Source organism: Canis aureus, chromosome 37, assembly GCF_053574225.1.
Source record: "Canis aureus isolate CA01 chromosome 37, VMU_Caureus_v.1.0, whole genome shotgun sequence".
NCBI classification, from domain to species: domain Eukaryota; kingdom Metazoa; phylum Chordata; class Mammalia; order Carnivora; family Canidae; genus Canis; species Canis aureus.
In genome coordinates, this window is record NC_135647.1 from 21,231,916 (window position 1) to 21,253,252 (window position 21,337).

Here is a 21,337-nt window from a genome sequence, read left to right on the forward strand (position 1 = left end):
CTAAAGAGACAATTTACCCAGGCCTGTCTTCACGGCTGAGGGACAGTGCAAAACCCCACCGATAAAAAAGGGCTAAGCCTCTGATCCAGACACTGACAAAAAAAGCAAATATTTTAAGAAGTGCCTCTCAATGAAAAACTAGGGTTCTGAAAGGGAAATTATATGACAAGGAAAAACGTATGTGGTAAGTAGAAAGAAAAACAAAAAAAAAAATTTTTTTTTCCATAAATAACTACAGGGACTCATGGGTGGCTCAGGCGGTTAAGCAACTGACTCTTGGTTGGGCTCAGGCCATGATCTCAGGGTCATGGGATCAAGCCACAAAACAGGCTCTGCACTCAGCATGGAGTCTGCTTAAGACTCTCTCCCTCTGCCCCTCCTCCTCACATTCTCTCTAACAAAAAAAGAAAAAAAAAAAAAGAAAATGTAATAGCTTAATTATAGCCACATAAAAATTATGTATAGAAAAGGAATGAAAGAAATTTTTGAAATGTTTTTATTGCTTGCATTCAAGTGGAAAGAACTTGGGTTAATTTTCTCTGCTCTTTCAGTTTTTTCTTATCTTCTAAATTTGAGAACAAGCTTCTAGTTCCTATTGAAAAAAAAAAAGTTAATCCCTTTGAGACCAAACAAAGTAAAAAAAGTGCCTACCTCAGCAAGCTGTAACAAAATGTTTATCAACAGCCTTCAGTAAGACTCTTCTAAACTTCTTTTTACTGTGTAACCATATTACCAGTTATTGCACAGAAGGCAGTATGGAGCTAGATTCCTAGGATGCAGGCAAAAATCATCCCATCCACTAGCCACAGATAGGATTAATGAGATTATTTTCCTCTCCCAGGAAGAAAGTGGTTTACACACTGAGACAGTTTGAAATGCTGGCACCATGCATAAAATAAGCTATTCAGTCATACCAAGGACAAACATTTCTACTCCCAACTTACAGAAACATAGTCAAAGCCCCATGAAATGTAAATACCCATAAATTCCAAACCCGATTACCCAGTAGCTATAACTACTGACAGCTGATGTGGTTAACATCAATTTCCAGAGGCCTCAAGCACCTCAGACTGAGCCGGTTGTAGTCATTCACAAATCATTCAAATCCCAGGGCAGACATCACAGAGCTGTTAAAAGGACCAGGAGACTGTTCATTCTCCCTCCTCCTTTGTCTGCTGGGTCCTTCCATTTGACATTCACCATGGGCACCTCCCTCTTGACATTCACCATGGGCACCTCCCTCACTATTAAAGCCTTTAGCTGCAGAACTTCAACTGTGCAAACCAATGTGCTTGTCATATTCAGGGTAAGAAGTTACAGAGAAGAAGAAGAAAAATCACCACACAGAGGACACAACACTGAGGTTTAGCTTTCAGTCGCAAAGGAGAAATCAAGAAACTCAAAGTTAATGCTCCCTTGAAAACTGTAAATCTCTACTCTGTGCATATTGATCATAATGAGAGTTTTATTAGTATCACAATTGTGGCAAATACACACCTCAAACATGTACCACAAATAACACTGAACATTCTTCCTCTAAAATAAAAGGTTTATATTTAAATTCAGAGATAATAATGCAAAGCTGTAATTTTGTATGAAACTGAATTTCGATCCCACACTATCTCTTGGCTATCAATACAAACTTCTAAGCCTCTATGGCTCTTGACCGGATCTGACTATTGCCTCAAGGTCACAATCTCTATAAACACATTTCTGTGTAGCTGTAAGAGAGGCGAAACGTGGGCATACAGAAAAAAAAAATTTAATTTTAAAAATTAAAAACCTTCAAATACAGATCTGTTGAGGGCATAGGGAGATGGCAGTAGTGGAAAGGACACTAGAGTAGGACCCAAGGGCCAGGTCCAGTTACATTCAACACCCATGAGCTGTGTGACCTTAAGGAAGACGTTTGGCTTTCCCGAGCTCAGTTTCTCCATCCGTCAAACAAGGAGGTCCCAGTAGATGATGTGAGAGATAATACACACTAGTCAGAGGTCTTCTCCAAAGTCACCTTTCTCAGGTAATTTCTCCACCAAAGTTTCTTCTTCCTTTACCCCTGTGAGGTCAGCTGTGAGTTTTACATGTGAGCACAAGACCTGGGCGATCCCATTACTTAATCATGGGGCTTTGGTGGAACTCCTGGGACCATCGGATACAGCACAAGTTACCCACAGGCAGTCAGAAGACACAAGGCCACCACTAGGTACATAAGACATAAAACAGTGTGCTAGACAATCCAGCGGACAGGTATAAAAATTAATGACTTTAAAAGGTACAGTCCCTACTTTAAGGCATTTGATGTTTACCAGCATCAAAAACAGTCCAATGGGAAATACAAAGAATTGGAGAAAATTGTAATGGCAAAGATCTAGAACAAATTACTAATTAACCAAAGTACCTTTCCCACTGAGCCCTAGATGTGTGAGGAAGGATTTTGAGGTCATAAGCACTCCATTCTGCATCTGAAAGACTGCAGTTGCCAGGAGAGGGTATCTTTGCTACCTGACTTAGGTGGGCTCCCGAGCATAGGCCCAGCTATTTCCAATGCCCTCCCCTCTGCCTGTCCTACGAACTTTCTTCAAATTCCACCTTCACCTCCAAATCAATAGGTGTTCTCAAAAAGGAGAAGGCTACGAAGAACCTCATCACAGTGCCTGCATGTTCTTATTCATTAATCTTTGCCAATTTTTTTAAATTTTCAAAATTCCAGAGAAACAGGAAATATACATAACTTGCTTTATTCCTTCACACTGTGATATTAAATACTGCATTGAATAATTATTACATTGGCATTAGATACCTAGTATCTTCCTATTAACAAGAACAACGCATATCATTGCAGTTGAAATCAATACACATATGAATCAGTGAGTTTTGTGTGCATGCGCACACAAACACACACGCCCCTCCTCCTGTCCTACTGTGAGAGACCGCATCCTTGACCCTAGCTAAACATCTTGAAAACAAATGACTTTGTGATGGCATTGTAAATTGCTTCCACTCCTCTGGAAAGCAATCTGGCAATATGTTTTAGGAGCCATAAAATTGTTCATACTCTTTGACCTAGTAATGCCACACCTGGGACTCACTCCTAAGAATCTAATTCAAAATATGGAAATAGCAACATGCACAAAGATATGCCTTACAATGTTATTAATAATTGTGAAAAGTTGGGAGCAATGTACTTGTCAACAAGACAGCTAAATAATTAATGGTATACAACAGAATATTATGCAACCATTAAAATGGTAATGATGGAGATTATGTAGTACTAACAGGGAATGCAGATAGAAAACATACAAATATGTAAAAATCATTGCAAAAAGCGATAATCATGGGGCATGGAAGCATTTTTTCCCTCTCTATTTCTTAGCTTTTTGTAATATAGTTCTGAGGCTTCTATCATTAAGAGAATCTTTAGGGATCCCTGGGTGGCGCAGCGGTTTAGCGCCTGCCTTTGGCCCAGGGTGCGATCCTGGAGACCCAGGATCGAATCCCACGTTGGGCTCCTGGTGCATGGAGCCTGCTTCTCCCTCTGCCTGTGTCTCTGCCTCTCTCTGTGTGTGTGACTATCATTCATAAATAAATAAATAAATAAATAAATAAATAAATAAATGAATGAATGAATGAATAAATAAATAAATAAATAAATAAATAAATAATCTTTAAAAAAAAAAAATGGAGGAGTGCCTGGATGGCTCAGGTGATTAAGCACCTAACTCTTAACTTCAGCTCAGGTCATGCAGGGTCATGAAACTGAACCCGTGTCAGGCTCCACATCCAGAAAGATTCTCTCTTTCCCCCTTTCCCTCCCCCACCCCCTCTATTTTCTCTCTCAAAGAAAAAAAAAATTAAGTTAAAATTTAAAAAACGAAAATAAAACAATACAAAATGAAATGGAAGCCTTTGATTGTAAGGATAAAGATGAGAGGGGCCACACCAGAGAGCAAAGTCTGCTCTCTCACCCAAGAGGGAGGGGACCAGAGGCATTTCACATTTCATGATGGGCAGGGGGCCATGTGCAGAGAACAGCTTCATGGAGAACCACCTGAAGGTATCCCATATTGTCAATGATTGCCAAAACATGAACAGTGCCCACGAGCTAACTCCAGTCAGTTCCCTCCATTACGAGCATCCTGAGGCAGAGATTTCCCCAGGCACACCACATATGCCATCAGGTTCTCTGTTAAGGAGATTTATATGGGGTCACATGAGGCTGTATGATAATTTATTTAAAGTAAATAAGCTCAGATTTTCACATTTGGAGCAATGAGGAAGGTATATGGCAAGAAATGCAATATTCAGAAAGATGAGGGGAAGAAGACAGAAGTACCTGTCACTTGTGGTGAAGCAGAGGAGTGTGGCACCAGGGGTGTGTGTCTCAGAGACAGGAGTCAACATGAGGGCAGGACTGACCTCTCCTGGGCTGACTCAGGGAGGAAGGACACAGGAGGTCAGGGAGAGTGTTCGGTCCCAACACATGTTAATCACCAGATGGAAACGAATTTAAACCTGAAGCCACTTAACCCCACATGCAGTGTCAACCCTGTGTCCAACCTGGGGACCAGCCCTACACAGGGAGATCTTAGGGAACTCTAGTCCAGTTTTAAATGGCCAGCATTGAGTGAGACTAGACTTGTAGGTTCTCTGCCTTGCAGCTCTTGTGTTCTTACTCTCATCCCTTGACCACGCATCTCTTTTATAATGCAGTGTCAACAACCTAGTGCTCACCTCCCCCTCTATACCTTAATTTCTGCTCTGAGGCCCTGCCCTGAGAAGCCATAGAGCAACTGACTTAAAACTCATATTAGGGCAGCCCAGGTGGCTCAGCGGTTTAGCACCGCCTTCAGCTCAGGGTATGATCCTGGAGACCCGGGATCAAGTCCCACATTGGGCTCCTTCATGGAGCCTGCTTCTCCCTCTGCCTATGTCTCTCCCTCTCACTCTCTTTCTCTGTGTCTCTCATGAATGAATAAATAAATAAAATCTTTTAAAAAAAATCTTTAAAAATTTTCATATTATGTCACCCTCCTCTCTGTCAACCTTGGGAAAATTACTGAAATCTCTCCAAACCTCAGTTCTCTTATCTTTAAAATCTATACCTATGCCGTAAGATTACAAGATTCAAAAGAAATAATGAATGTAGGGGTGTCTGGGTAGCTCAGTTAGTCAGCACCTGCCTTCAGCTCAGGCCAAGATCTCGGGGTATAGGGATCATGCCCTGCATTAGGTTATGCACTCCATGCATCGTCTGCTTCTCCCTTTCCTCCTCCCCCAACTTGCACGCACTCTCTCTCTCAATTGAATAAATAAAATCTTTTTTAAAAAGAATGAATGAACATAAACCACAGTATCTGATATACCGGGATGCTAAAATAAAAGTTTGCCTACATGCCCTTTTGTTCCTCAACTGCTAGCATCATGCCTGTCTCACCTCCCCCCACTAATCCTGTCCAGTAAACATGAACAGCATGACCCACCCTCTATGGCTAACCCCTCCGTATCCCAATCACAAATCTGTACTCAGCTTGCCTTCTGGAACCACCCTACTATCCAAACTGAGACATTCTCATTTCTCAGCCATGATCTCACTCCACTTTCTCACAAATGTAACATCTTACACACAGGAAATACATAGCAATCCTTTCAAAGTTGAGGTACTGAGGCCAAAGTGCCTGCATTCAAAGCCCTGTTCTTTCACCTGATAGTTAACGTGACTGTGGTCAAGCTACTTAACTCCTCTGGCTCTCAATTTCCCCATCTATAAAATAGAGGTGTAACAGTGCCTACCCCCCTAAACCTGCTGTGAGGATCAAGTATATTAATAAAACTCTGAAAGCTATGTCTAGCACCTAGTACTACACCTAGTACCTAGACAGGTACTTTTTCAACTTTGACTCCCCATGAGAGTATTTAAGCCAGAGGTCTTTAGCTAGCTACATATGCTATTCCATATTAGCAGAACAAGCCAAACATCTTTGTTCCTCTTATGCACTAGGGGAGATTTAAGTAGGCTTTCGAAAGCAAAGCTTTGCTATCCCCAGTGAGGTCCACAGACCAGAATCAACATCATGTGGAAGCTCATCAGAAACGCAGATTCTCGGGCCTGCCTTAGCCTGACTGAAATGGGATATGCATATTAACATATTTTGTACACCCAAGTCACCCGGTGTTCTTGTTATAACACAGATCTAGGTGGGGAGGGGGACCTGAAACTACTATGCCAGGACCACACTTGGCAGTAGCAGGTGCCACAATGAGAAGAGAGCCCTGCCTTGCAAATAGGAAGGGTGCCAAGTGAGAAAACTGTCACTCTGGGCATCTGTAAGTGGACAAGAAAGGAGAGCAATGTGATTGGTAACTATGGAAGAGTGTATCACTGAGAAGATAAATGGCACAAAGAACTTCTTGAGAAGTTCTTACAGTGGAGAGACTATGTCTTACTCATCTTCATTTTTCAATTGAGACTGCCTGACATAGAGGAAGAGGCTCACTGTAATCATCTGATGCTATCTTCACTTTTGTGCAAGTTATCCCCTTCTTCCATAAACTGGAATACTAGTTTTAGTTTTATTAAAAAAAAAAAAACATGCACACACAACTGTTTTACTGTTATATTAGTGGCTCCTCCCTATCCCACCATAACATAATATTTGATTCTACACTTCCTATATGAAGATGCCACATACTATTACGAATGGAAGGCAACCAATTCTAAACTGTTGCTCTTAGAAATGATACCAGCTTTGAAAGACCCAGGCGTGGCAGTGGGCTGGGCTGGAGCTAGGAGGGGCCGGTAGAATATCCTCCACAAACAACCAGCTATGTTTTCAAAGAGAATTTGCTGGTACTTTGCTGCCTTTTCATTTCAAACATTCAGCATGTTAAAAATGAAGTTGAGGAAACAGAAAATTAAGTCCCCCATTGTTATAACCCTTGACCATTTTTTGAGTGACATGTGTAACTAATCAGCCCCTGGAAGTCAACAACCAAGGAATAATTAGTGGGAAGGTGATAGGGACAACAAATAAGACTACAGAGCAGAAAAACCATTCCAAGTGATCTAAGAACCCCATCAAGTCCTTCCAGGGAAGCACAGCTTTCATTTTCAAAGACGTTGGAAATGACCAGATGCCCTTGCTTTTGATCTAAGCAACTGGTCCCCCTCATCCATCAGTGCCCTCAGTCCACCTTTACACACACCTGTTACCATGGTAACTAACTACGAGGAGAAATCCACACAAATGTGAGAAGGGAGGCACCTCCCCAGTCCAAGCCCTACAACTATTATAAAATTATCTAAATGTGAATACCAGATCAAATCCAAATGTACCTCTCTTTGAAAAAACTGAGGAAGATGATGAGTAGATGATCCTACAAGAATTTCCTCTGTACCACTCTGTATTAGCAGCTATGTATGATTATGAATAAAGGTAACATTATGTATGCTTCTACTATGTATATTCATAAGTACATACACATATACATGTACAAATTGCTCTGCTCTGCCCATATCAGAAAGGTTTTGGAGCGGGTCCAGAAGTCCTTGTCCTTAACTACTAGAGTAACTCAAACATTGTCTACCCTAAACAGGGGTCTCTAAGAGATACACAGCAAGAAAGCCACCATGGAGCCTTTCTGTTTCAACTGCTGACAGAGCTCTCATAAATACACAGAATACAAACAATGACAAAGTTAGAAATTTTCACATCTAAATACTCATTTTTAAAACCAAATCAAACAAGAATACTTGCTCCCTCAAACCCCAACTCTCATCTATGAAATTTGATGAAGTTTCAACCAAATAATCTTAAAGCCACAGCCCAACATAGGAAAGATGATGCCAGGTCCATCACTGACCTTTTAAACAAACTCAAACAGCCTGGGAGGGGCTAGGACACAGCATTCCTCTAAATCAGATGCTCTCCAACTGACTATGTGGTTTACTCAAAGATACAGACTTCCCAAAGTAATGATATGGCTGAGTGTTTAAAAGCACAGGAGGGCAGATGCTACATGTAGCGAGAAGCCTTCCAGAACTACAGAAATATCAGCTCCAATGTCATCACAGTCTTCACTTTATAAAATGAAACTGCCATCAGAACTCAGTGACCTGGAGCTTGCATTGAAATCTTGGAGAACAAACAGTTGTCTTTCCTCTATATTCCTAAACTCAAGGCTCTGCAGAGTCAATAAGATCTGTCCTCTATAGCAACCAGCACTAAATTGTGTGAATATAAAGACAGACTCTATAAGGATATAAAAATAATTTTCAAACAACAGATAAACAAAATACAAGAGATTCCCCCTGTATGTGAGAAATATATTCCAGCAATCCCTGCTGAGAAGGACAACCAGAGAAAAGACCTCCTGTATCTTCTGTGGTGATAAAAATCTTAGAGCCAAAAAAAACAGGTAGTCAAGAGAAACTAGAGCAACAATCCTATACCTTGACCATACACTAGAATTATCTGTGAAGCTTTTCACAAATCCCAATGGCCAGGGCACCCATCAGACCAGTTACATCAGGATCTCTGGAGGTTGGCCTCAGGCATCATTATGTTTTCAAGCTCGCTAGGTAGAGCATAGTGTACACCAAGGCTGGGAGCCACTGAATCAGATTATCTTAAAGATATCTTCCGGATCAGAAAATTCATCTTAGCTGATTGTGGGCCCTTGATACCATGGGTCTAGGAGTCTTTGTCTGAAATGAACACCCAGCTATAATGGTGTGTTGTACAAGCTGTCACCCTCACCGTGGGGGGGCACTCAAGGCCATGCACACGCAGCCCCCCGGCCTTAAAGGGCACAGAAGTCACCCACTCAGAGGCCCTGCCTGCATGAGCAGGATTTAAAGAGGCCCCTAGGTCTGTATTATCACAGGGCCCCTCACTGGCAGTGGTAGGGGAGGCTCTGCAGACAGGGCACATGAACTGACACACTGGCCAAGCGAAGCCAGCATCACGGAGGAATGGCACTATTTTCAGAAGGTCACAAAGTCCCCTGGTGACCGCGCTGAGGGGGAATGCACGCCCTCCTAGCAAAACACACAGAAGGATGAAAAAAATAAGTACATTTCCTAGCTGTTGCTCCTCTGTCAGTAAACCTGGAAACTTTACTCTCTCCAAAAAAAAAAAAAAAAAAGTCCTCCATGTTTACCATTGCTACCCTCCAAGTTTCCCCCAATTTAAATCCAGCTTGAGAGAATTTTGCTTGGTTTTATTTGAAATCAAACTTCTGGCAGGAGTAGGTAGAGTGGAGATGTATAAAACATTCTACCAGTCAATTCATACTTATTCAAAACACTTAAAGGCAAATTTTACCCAAGAAACCTGAATAAAGAGAAAATTGAACATATTGCATACATTTCCTAAGATAATATTTTAAATAACAGTTTAAAGCATAAATTTAGAATGCAGGAAAAAACCATATAGAGATATCTAAAAATTAATATCTTTCCACAAAATGTGGGATTTTTTTAAAGGTTTTTTTTTGGGGGGAGGGGATAAAAACAAAGAACAAAGAGAAACCACTAAACCTAAGAATGCTTAACAATATGTACTCTGAAGGCAAGGTGCCTGGTCTGAATCAAGGCTCTGATAATGGATTAGGCATAGTGCCCTTAATCATGTCTCTGATCCTTTCTGGGCCTCATCTTATGTGGTTATCAAAGGTTCTGCATTGGACTGTAGGGTTCAAATTCAGATCTGTGTATGTTAGCTGTGTGAGCCCATTTCACCTCTCTGCACCTCTCTTCCTCCTCTATGATACTAAAATAAGAATAGTACCTACCTTCGATCTGGAGAAATTGGAACTCTGGTGCACTGCTGACACAACTCTAACTGGTGACGCCGCTGTAGAAAACAGTATGGCGGTTCCTACAAATATTAAACATAGAATTACCATATGAACCCAGCAATTATACTTCTGAGTATATACGCAAAAGAACCGAAAGCCAGATCTCAACATGTTTTATGCACGTGTTCAAAGCAGCCTATTTAGAATAGCCAAAGGGGGAAGCTACCCAAGAGTACATCAACATATAGTTGGACGGGGCGCCTGGGTGCTCAGTCAGCTAAGTGTCTGTCTTCAGCTAGGGTCATGATCTCAGGGTACTGGGATAGGGCCCCACATTGGGCTCCCTGCACCGTGGGGAGTCTGCTGCCCTTTCTCCCTGTGTCCCTCCTCCTGCTTGTGCTCTCTGTCAAGTAAATAAAATATTTTTAAAAATAAAATTAAAATAAAGACATACAGTTGGACAAAAGATGGTACATTCATACCATGGAATATAGTTCAGCCTTAATAAGGGAAAAACTTCTGATACATGTTACAACATGGATGAACCTTGAGTGAAATGAGCCAGTTACAAAAAGACACGCACTGTATGATTCCACTTATATGAGATCCCTAGGGAAGTCAAATCGATACAGACCAAAAAAGTAGAAGGGCAGTTGCCAGGGGCTTGGGACAGGGTGCATGGGATGATAGGAATAGGGAGTTAGTGTATATTAGGTGCTGAGTTTCAGTCTGGGAAGATGAAAAAGTTCCAAGATGGATGATAGTGATGGTTTACACAACAATGTAAACTTAATGCCACTGACCTGTACACTTAAAAAATGGTTACAATAGTCATTTTTATGTATTGTACATTTTGCCACAAAGAAAAGAAAAAAAGAAAAGAAAAGAAGAAAAGAAAAGAAAAGAAAAGAAAAGAAAAGAAAAGAAAAGAAAAGAAAAGAAAAGAAAGAAAAGAAAAGAAAAGAAAGAAGACAGAGCGAGCGAGCCCTATCTTCTAGAGATGTTGTAAGGATTAAATATACGTAAAGTGTTTAGAGAGTGCACAGCACAGGGGAAGCCCTCCATAAATAATAGCTACTATCTTATTTTCCTGTCTTTGTAGCTCCCTCCAGTACCCACTATCCTGTTCTACAAAAACAGATGCTCACTGACTAGATTCCGATCCTCCCCCTTGGAGCTGTATGCCTTCTACAACAAGACAGTTCCAGCTCAGGCCTTCCTTCTAGAGTAAATAGTCCTTCCTTGGGACAAAACTTCCACTGCAATTAGATAAAGAAAGACACCACCTAATTTCTGCAGTCTTCACACATAAAGCTGAGATGACCACATTAAAAAAAAAAAAAAAAAAAAAAAAAAAAAAGGCTGATTTTATTGTCTTCATTTCCTAAATGGTTAGGAATTTTGCCTCAAAAATGGGCTCAAGGCTAATACCATTATATACGTCTGATAGTAGAAAAAAGAAGGAAAATCTCCCTACTATTTATAAATATATATGTGTGTATATTATATATTTATATATTATATATTATATATATATTCTTTTACTTTTTACCACAATCAAGACTATTTTACTTCCTTGCCTGATCAAAAAAGCCTATTAGTATGAAAATTTCCAAGCATATAAAAAAGTAGAGAGTTCAACTAGCCCCCATATAACCAGCTTAATAACCAACATTAACTTTTTTAATTCTGCCAAAGACTCTACATTCTCTCCCCAAAATATGATAATAAAAGCACCACAACCAGCTACACTGAAGCAATTATTCAACTATAACAAGCACCATCATCGCTATTTTTCTTTACTTTTAAAAGTTCTTTTCTGGGAGACACCTGGGTGGCTCAGTCAGTTAAGTGAATGACTCTTGGTTTCAGCTCAGGTCATGATCACAGAGCCCCGAGATCAAGTCCCAAGTTGGGCTCTGACTCAGCGTAGTCTTCTTGAGATTCTCTCCCTGCCCGCCCCCCACTCGCATGCTCACATATACACTCTCTCTCTCCTTCTCTAATAAATAAATAAAATCTTTTTTTTTTTTTTTAGAAAGTTCTTTTCAGGTATCTTCTTACCTCCTTTCATTTTTTCCTTTGAAACTACAAATAACTTGAGTATCTACCTTGCCAAGGTTATTGTGAGGATGTAATATACATGAAAGTGTACAGCGTGGTATCTGACACTTAATAGTTTTCTGAGAAAAATTAGTTCTCCAAAACCACCATCTCACCCTCCTCCTCCAAGACAAAAGACACCTCCACGTATCTTTCTCCATTCTTCATCACTTACTTTATCCTTCCCTTCCTAACATTGGTCCTTGCTTCCTTCCTGCATCCCTGCAAACACACACAATTAATCACAAATCCAATTATCTAGAAGACCCCAAATATAAAGACAAATAAGAAAATAAATGAATTGAACTGATAAGGGTATTTAATATTTAGGGTACCAATCCCTAAATTAAAAATAAAAAACATTCCCAATTAAGTGCCTATATAAGATTTAACAGAAAAATAAGGCTAGACTCTACATTGCAAAATATCACACGTGGTGGGAATTCCTAATGCAAGTAATTCCTGTGTGTGTGTGTGTGTATGTGTGTGTGTGTGTGTGTGTGTCTATATTTTAAACATTAAACTCTTTTTTGATGATCCAAGAAGTTTTAAATGCTGATGAGATTCATTTCCTTGCAGTACTTTTCGCCCCTGGCAAACCTGCCACCTCTAATTTGTTTTAAAAGGAATTGTAATCACCCAATCAATCATGCTCTTGACCTTCAGCCTTCACAGTCACTTCACTGTGGTCAAAATTGGCTCTAAAAATTCATGTTGCAACAGTTCTATTGTCCTCAAGCTCCAAAATGCCAATGACAGGAATATAATTTGAGTAAACCCTCTGGTAGATGAAAAAACAGCACATGGAGTTTCCAATTTGTCTTCTACCAGGATTCTTTAAATAAAAGTGAATGTCTATGATATTATTAAGTATAATATAACTTTTCCTCCACCGGGGTTTAAAAACTTATAAATCACCCAATGAAATGAAATGAGTTTCTTCATCTTAAAAACCACATGGCTCACTCTTGGTTTTGAGTAACTTATCTCTCTTTACAGGGAGGTATGGAATGACCAAGTAATGATCCTCCCAGCTCTACCTCCTCCCCTTGAGCATACACTTAATCTTCACTCCACTGGCATCCATCTTTCTCACTTGTATCCTATTTCAATGGAAAAGGGAACATTCTTCCACCTAGGCCAAAGCATTATGGTTTATTCATTTCAGCATACAAAAATGCTCGAATTTCTTCCAGGACAAGAACCCACAACCCCATTCAGCTACAGTCTCCAGTCTTGTCTCCTCTCTTTTTTCTCAAGAAGGCAGTGAGGCTTAAGCCTTAAACCCGACTTGTCTTCATTTTCTCAACCCAATCAACTCTAGGTTCCCTGTCCATTGGAACTATTTTCAGTAGTGTCACCAATAGCCTCCCATTTACTCACAATGGCCACTTTTCACTATTTATCTTACTTGAAGCCTCTGGAATATCTGACACTTTTGGTCACATCCTCTTCCTGTGTGTGCCTTCCCTCAGCTTTTCCGCCTTTCTCCTGACCTTCCTCCTCAGTCTCTTTCAAGGACCCACATCCTCCAATCATCCCTTATCAGTCAGTGACCCGGTCCTTGGTCCAGTTTTCTTCTCTACTACATATCCTTCCTTGGTCCCATCTACTTCTGATTATCACTGACTTCAATTACCAATTACATGCCAAGGTCTGTCAGAGTTCTGTATTTCCACCTCCCGTCTCCCTCAGGAGCTCCAGTTTACATGTGCAGGACTTCTCCACCTGGGCATTGCCCAGGCACTACAAACTCATCACATCCAAAATCTGATACTAGCTCAGGCATTTACTACATTGGGTGTAGTAAAGACAGAACTGGAAGGCATTCTTTACTATTTCCCCTTTATTCCTGATATTCAAGCAGTTGCTAGGCATACTGCTTCTACATCCCAAATCTCTAGAATTTGTGCACCCCCCCCATCTCCTCCACTACTGCTAGTTCAGGCCTTCATTATTCCTCACCTAGATTACCAAAATACACAAGTGTAGTGCTCTCTACCTGCCACCAACACATGCAGCTCTGACCAGCTCTCCAAGCTCTTGTCAAAATTATCTAAAATATAAGTCTTATAGGGTCACTCTTCTATTTAAAACTGTTTTTAAAATTTTATTTATTTATTCATGAGAGACATAGAGAGACAGAGAGAGAGAGAGAGAGGCAGAGACATAGGCAGAGGGAGAAGCAGGCTCCACGCAGGGAGCCCAATGTAGGACTCGATCCCAGGACTCCAGGATCACTCCCCAGGCCGAAGGCAGGTGCCAAACTGCTGAGCCACCCAGGGATCCCCTCTTCTATTTAAAACTTAACAAAAATCTAAAGCGTTTTATCTTCATAATTTATTTCCTGAATATCTGACCTACCCCAAATGTTGCCATCAACTGCCACCCCTCAAACATCAGCCATATACAATAAGCACATAATAAGCATGTGTCCAAGTAAACAAAGCTCCCTCAGCCACGGGAAGCCCTCCCACTCTCTGCCTGCAAGTCCCATGAGTTGTAATAACCACCCTGAGAAAACCTCCTCTGACTCCACTTGTCCAGGGGAAGTAACTCTCCATTCTACAACCACAGCACTGTGTGCCTATCCGGCACTGATCATCCAGATCACTGTTTTTTTGTTATAGTTGTTGACTTGGTCTCTCCTACTGAACTATGCAGTCTCAGGAGAAAGGAAATGCATCTTACTAGATTTTGCATGTTCCACTACCACACATTTGCAAAATTAATGAATGTACCTTCATAACAAAGGCTGATTTTCCACCAAACACATTCAGAATTTAATTCTAACAATAAAATAGACAAATCATGAAATATCGGTACAATGGAAAAAATGTTATTTTTTATGAGAGACCTTACACTTCATTTTCTTACAAATTATAAAAGTCAAAGGGGTTTTGTTTCTCCCCAAACCATTTGGTTTGGGGAGTTGGAATCACCATTGGCCACCTTCACTGACTCCTGCCCAATCCTGCAGCAAGCACACTGCCTTTAGAGAAGTGCTTAAAGCACTGTTGGCTTCTGGAACAACGATTAGAACATGTTCAACTTATTCAAAAGCAGCATCCTACTAAAATTCCAAAGATAAAAGGAAGAATCAAGGTTAAGCAGCGAAGTCTTAGGCCAAATAAAACCAAGTTCCTTGTATCAGATCATGTTAACAAGAATTAACTTATCAAAATAATCAAGCACTTGGCAGGTAAATAGGAATCAAGTTCTTTGCCCAATGAACACACACCACACCTTGAGAAGTTTTCTACATCTGTTTCTGAAGTGTACTAAAGAGAGAAGAATAAAGATAGATTCTTATCTATTACATATGTTCTTGAGGAGACATCTGGAAAGAAATGCTCCATGTAAGGCTAGCACAGTACTTCCATCCCAGAATTGTTTGAACTTCACCCCCAGGGGGAGGAAAGGGGATATTACCAACTAAGTTGGATCTCATTAACCAATCATAGGCCACCAAAATAAGAACATGACAACTTAGAATTTTTGTAGTTAAAGTAGAAAGAAAAACTGAACCACATTCTGCTTGAAAAACTCCTATTTCATTTAATCTAGGCTCTCTTGTTTTCAAACTTTAAAAGCTTGAATATAAAAAAAATAAGTTTAGAAGTAAATATACTGCGCATTTTAATTAGTCATAAAATAGACATCCAAATGACTTTATGCTCTTTACTCCAATGGAATTTGCAATCCTAGCAGTAACTTAATGACAATCAGTGAGATATTACATCTTACATCCACAGAACACACCAACTTTGTAGATAAAGTCCTCTACCTAAAGAAGCCTCTGTACCAGAAAGCATAGTTCATGGAGTACTAATGTCCCTCTCTATCCCACACAAAGACTTTTGCCATAATTTTGATGCAAAGTAGATTAAAAAGGGTTAAAAAATCTGTTGAGAGTCCCAGATTCCTAAGTATGCTATAGATATACCAAAATTCAGCTTTCCTGTAGTTTTAGGAAATGTAACATGCAGTAAGCTATTTCCATTTTTTTAAAAACAATTTCATACATTAAAAACACCACTAGAGTTGACCCCTGAACAACACTAGGGTTAAAGCACTGACCCCTGCACAGTCAAAAATCCATATATAACTTCTGACTCCCCCAAACCTTAACTACTAATAGTCCATTATTGATTGGAAGCCTTACCAAAAACATAGTCAATTAGCACATATTTTGTATATTATATACATATAGTACATTATATATATAATATTCATTATAATATAGTATATACAGTATACTATTCATACAATAAAGCTAAAAAAAAGTAAATGTTAAAATCACAAAAAATAAAAAATATGTTTACAGTACTATAAGAAATCCATGTATAAGTGAACCTGTGCTGTTCAAACCCATGTTGTTCAAGAATCATCTATATTTAATAATGATTTTGAAAACTTTAGAATTTCTGACCAGCTTCTAAAAAAGACCCAAGCACAAAGGAATAGCATTTTGTCTATTTTGGATTCCATGATGTAAGAATTCAAACCCATGCCTGGTTTGGTAACCACAGAAGTGGTCTATCATTCCCCATCTTTAAGCCAATGGTAGAAACTAAGGAATACTCAAACTTTTAAGGATTAAAATTCAAACATAATCCCTTCTCTTTGAATCTGGAATTTGATTCATGTAAGATGTCAAATGTGTCAAATATTTTATTAAGATTTCCTTACATTTTTAAGAATAACTCAATTATTGCTGTTTAAATGAATGACCCATCAAAATTCTCTAGCTCTAAGTACATGTCAATTGTGAGGAACGGTCACAAGTGGGGTAAATATACTCTACAATATTAATACTGAGAGTTAAACATCTAAGGACTTCAACCTAGAATAAATGACTGACAGTTTAGCCACCTCAATGGGACTTAAAAGTGATTTTCTTGTGACTGTCAGTTATGTATTTTAGGCTATATACTGTCAAAATTTCTCCTTGAATGTTTTAATGTTAAGTACAATGGCTGTATCTATTAGTAAATGTTATTTTTTATAATGTAGGGGAAACCAAGCACTACAATTACACATAGACACCATATGTATATGTTACACACACACACACACACACACACACACACACGTATTTCCCCTTACCTTATACAGTACTGTGTAAAGTTGTTCAACTTTACTCAATAGTTTTTTTACTATGGAAGAGAACAAATGTACTCATCAGAGGTTTATTCACATCTATAATAACAGTAACTCTGAATTCATCTGAATGCTTCCTACAAGTAGCTTAAATAATTCTAAGCATAGGGCATCCCTGGGTGGCTCAGGGGTTTAGTGCCTGCCTTCAGCCCAGGGCATGATTCTGGAGACCTGGGATCGAGTCCTGAGTCAGGCTCCCCGCATGGGGCCTGCTTCTCCCTTTGCCTGGGTCTCTGCCTCTCTCTCTCTCTCTCTCTCTCTCTCTCTCTCTCTGTGTGTGTGTGTGTGTGTGTGTGTGTCTCTCATGAATAAATAAATAAAATCTTTAAAAGAAAAAAAAAGAATTGTAAGCATATATTGGTCTTACAACTTGCCTAAAGTTAGCACCATTTTGATGAAAGAGCAAACAGACTCAATAACTGTGTTGGCTTAGTATCAGAGGCAATGAAGCAATGGCACAGACCAGTGCCATTTTCTCTCATCTGTGTATTAAAAGCCAATAGAGTAGTATTTTTCTTTCTCTATCCTTTAAGAGTATGTTCTAAAACTCCATGGAGGAGGATAGAAGTTGTACAAGAGCAGGGACTTTTGTCCACCCCACTCCCATGCCTACATATGGCCTACCAATGGCCTGCATCTACAACAGTACCCCCACAACAAAAGAAATAAGAGAACTGGGCTACATATATTCACAACGACAGGTCATGCTGTGTCTTAAAATGGCTGTCATCAAATTCTGTAGTGTCAGCAAACGTAATTGTTGAGAACAATTTAGAGCACAATAGAGGAGGTCAACCTGTCCCTCAATAGGCCAACAATAAGGCACTATAAGTTGCTCCAAATATTGACTAAAAACATCAAAAGAAGATAGCAAAATCAGGACAGATGGTTGGACAAGAAATGACAATCACTGGGCTAAGCACAGATGGAAAAGCAAAACTCAGAGGAGAAAATGTTTGTCACCCAATCAAAACTATGACATTGCCAATGAGCAAGGAGAAAGAACATCTTGGATGTGGTGACACCCCCTGATAAATACAAGGAGGGCTCTGAGAACAAGGCCATGTGGGTGGAAGAAAGAAAACAAGAAAAGAATAAGAAATAAAAAAATATTATAGAATAACCAGATACCTGCAATTGGGTCACCTATTTGAAGTCACATATTCTAATAAGTGGAGGCCACAGTGCTACTCAACCCTATCCCCTGCCATCAAAAGAGAAAACAGCTTTACAATTTCCAAAAATATGGCCATAAAGCACCTACTGAGAAAGGGGACTGGAACCACATGAACTGGGGTAAGCTCCTTGTCTTGAAGAATTCCTCATCTGTAGTAATGGCGTTTTTTTTTGGAAAAGGGTTCCAGAAACAGAGTTTTTTCTGATACAGAATCTGTGACATACTATAAAAAACCTCCAAAGAAGGAAATGGCATTGACAGAGTATAGGTCCACTCTAGAAGATTCTTTGTCTAGGAGGAAGGATAGCTAGGAGGTGGGAAAGCACACAGGAACAGAAAACTGAATGTCCCGATCTATAGGCTTACACCAGGCCCAGGGCAGGCTGATTTGGGAGACATAATCTGTCAGGTTCTTTGTGTAAAGATATCTCCTTGCCAGGCACCTCTCCACAGAGACAAGGTACAAAGTCAGACCTAGAGGCCACAAGCACAGCTTTCTTCCCAGTTAGGTCTGACACAATCCAACTTTCCCTACTCAGGATTCCCAGAGGTAAGAGGACGACCCAGGAGGGGTCTATAACTCTCTGAAAGATTCTCAAGCAGTACCAGAATTAATCTGGCAATTATTTAACATGTAGAAACTATTCTCTCTCTCTCTCTCTCTCTCTCTCTCTCTCAACACACACACACACACACACACACACACGGATATGATATACGCTTTATAGATAATCATCTAGTTTACATACTATATAATTATGTATATTATATACTATACACATAATTATATATACCACATTCTTATATACTTTTATATACTATTACATGTGTGTAATTATGTATATAATATGTACATATACACATTCTCATATACTTATTTTCTATATACAGAGTGACAGAGGGTAGGACCACTGGTAAGGAAAAAGCACTTTATATTCTGAATAGAACTATAAACTTCTAGTGCACCTGGGTAGCTCAGTCATTTAAGCATCTGCCTTTGGCTCAGGTCCTGATCTCAGTGTCCTGGGATCAAGCCCCACATTGGGCTCCCTGCTCGGTGGGGAGTCTGCTTCTCCCTCTCTCACTCCCCTTGCTTGTGCTCTGTCAAATAAATAAATAAAATCTTTTTAAAAAAAGAAAAACTATAAACTTCTAAATATCTTCATAAAAAGCAATGTACCTAAGTGAACACAGACCGTAAATCAGATTACAATTCTATTTATGACCAAAAGGAAAGGTAGTAGTGTATCCTCATTGGAAATAATTAACCCAATGCTCTCTTTAAAATGTACTAATGTTAAAAATAATAAAATAAAATAAATAAAATAAAATAAAATAAAATAAAATGTACTAATGCAATCCTACAGAAATTACAGGTATCTAGGAGAATATAAACTGTCCGGAAATCAAGTATTTAGTGGAAAAGGAACATGAAAAAAAAAAAAATTAGCCTGGAGAAGAAGAGATACAAGGCTAGCTATCATAGTACTTGAAATGCAATCATGCAAAAGGAGGGACAGACGTAGTTGATACAGGAGGATGAGAGCAGGAACCTAGAGGAGGAAGGAAAATATAAAAACCAATCTCATATATGAACTTTTGTAACAATCAAGACAAACAACTGGAGTGAAAAAGCCCATGAAAAGGAGCAGCACTCTGAGACGGTGAGGACTTCTGCAGAGGGCTGGGGGTGGACGGCTTCTATGAGGAGGGCTGGGGGAGCTGCTCATGGAGTGCACAGTGGCTCACTGCTCCTCAAACACAGCTACTGTTACTAGGAAAAATCCGCACATGGTCTAAATGCTTTGAGTGGCATTGGGAAAGACTTTAATTCCTTCTCTACCTGCCCCAATGCTCATAATAGCCAAATTGCTAAAAGAGAAAACAAAAAAGCAGTCTTCAGGGCAGCCCGGGTGGCTCAACAGTTTAGCACCGCCTTCAGCCCAGGGCCTGATCCTGGAGACCCTGGATCCAGTCCCATGTCAGGCTCCCTGCATGGAGCCTGCTTCTCCCTCTGCCTGTGTCTCTGCCTCTCTCTCTTTCTCTCTCTCTCATTAATAAATAAAATCCTAAAAAAAAACCAAAAACAAAAAAAAAAAAAAAAAACACGCAGTCTTCCCTGAACAACAAAAAAATGTACTTGCAGATAGAAGCTTAAACTCAAAGAATAACTGCACGTCTACAACATGCTAACATTAGCTATTGATGGTTCTCCATGCCCTCTACAGACTTCAATAGTCTATTAAATGTAGCCAAAAGCAGGACTGTGTTAAAACAGACACATTAAGAAAAATGTTCAGAGAACTTAAAATGTGGGGCGCCTGGGTGGCTCAGTTGGTTAAGCAACTTCAGCTCAGATCATGAACTCAGGGTCCTGGGATCAAGTCCCACATCGGGCTCTCTGCTCAGCAGGGAGCCTGCTTGTCCCTCTGCCCCTGCCCCTCACCCCCACTCATTCTCTCTCTCTCTAATAAATAAATAAAATCTTTAAAAGAGAAGAGAAAAAAGAACTTAAAATGTCTGTTCTCTCCAAGAACAAAACACTTTTTTCACTAATCCAGGCCTCATGGGTCTTCCCATCCTTCTCTTCTCCTTCTGGCAACTGATTCCATCAGTACCTCCTAGGCAATGCTCTCATTAGCCTCTTCAATTCTTGTATCTGATGCTTCTCATCTTTGACTGCTTCCTCACCTCAAACAAATCAGGCTTCCCTCAACTTCTTTATCCCTTCACCTTTTCAAATAATGTCTTTATCTCCATTATATAGAGTTTCTAGAAAAAAGAACTTAAAGTTAAACCTGCCCTCCTAGTTTCCATTTTCTCTCCTAGCTACTCAGCTTCTCAGGGCCTGACATACAGCAGGTGCTCAATACATGTCAGAACTAGGATCATCATGAAAATGGTAAATGTTACAATGAACAGAAGCAAATCTATAAAGTAAAGAAGCTGATTTGGGATGAGAGCGAGGGCTGAGTTTCTGACAAATACACTGTATTAGTGTATGGTGGGATATGCAGATGGGTATGTCATATAACACAGGAGAGGTCGTTCCACATTAGTGATGTCAGGCTTGGAAGAAGGTCAAGGAGGGAGGCT

At 39.8% G+C, this 21,337-nt stretch overlaps 1 protein-coding gene across 4 annotated transcripts in view; it reads right to left on the reverse strand.

The window, feature by feature from the left end:
- FARS2 (phenylalanyl-tRNA synthetase 2, mitochondrial) overlaps positions 1–21,337 on the reverse strand; it is a 499,567-nt gene that overhangs the window by 442,539 nt on the left and 35,691 nt on the right. For all 4 annotated transcript variants that reach the window (XM_077886004.1, XM_077886002.1, XM_077886005.1 and 1 more), the window contains exon 2: positions 9,793–9,878. The gene's annotated coding sequence lies outside the window, so the exon portion shown is untranslated. The remainder of the gene's footprint in view (positions 1–9,792; positions 9,879–21,337) is intronic.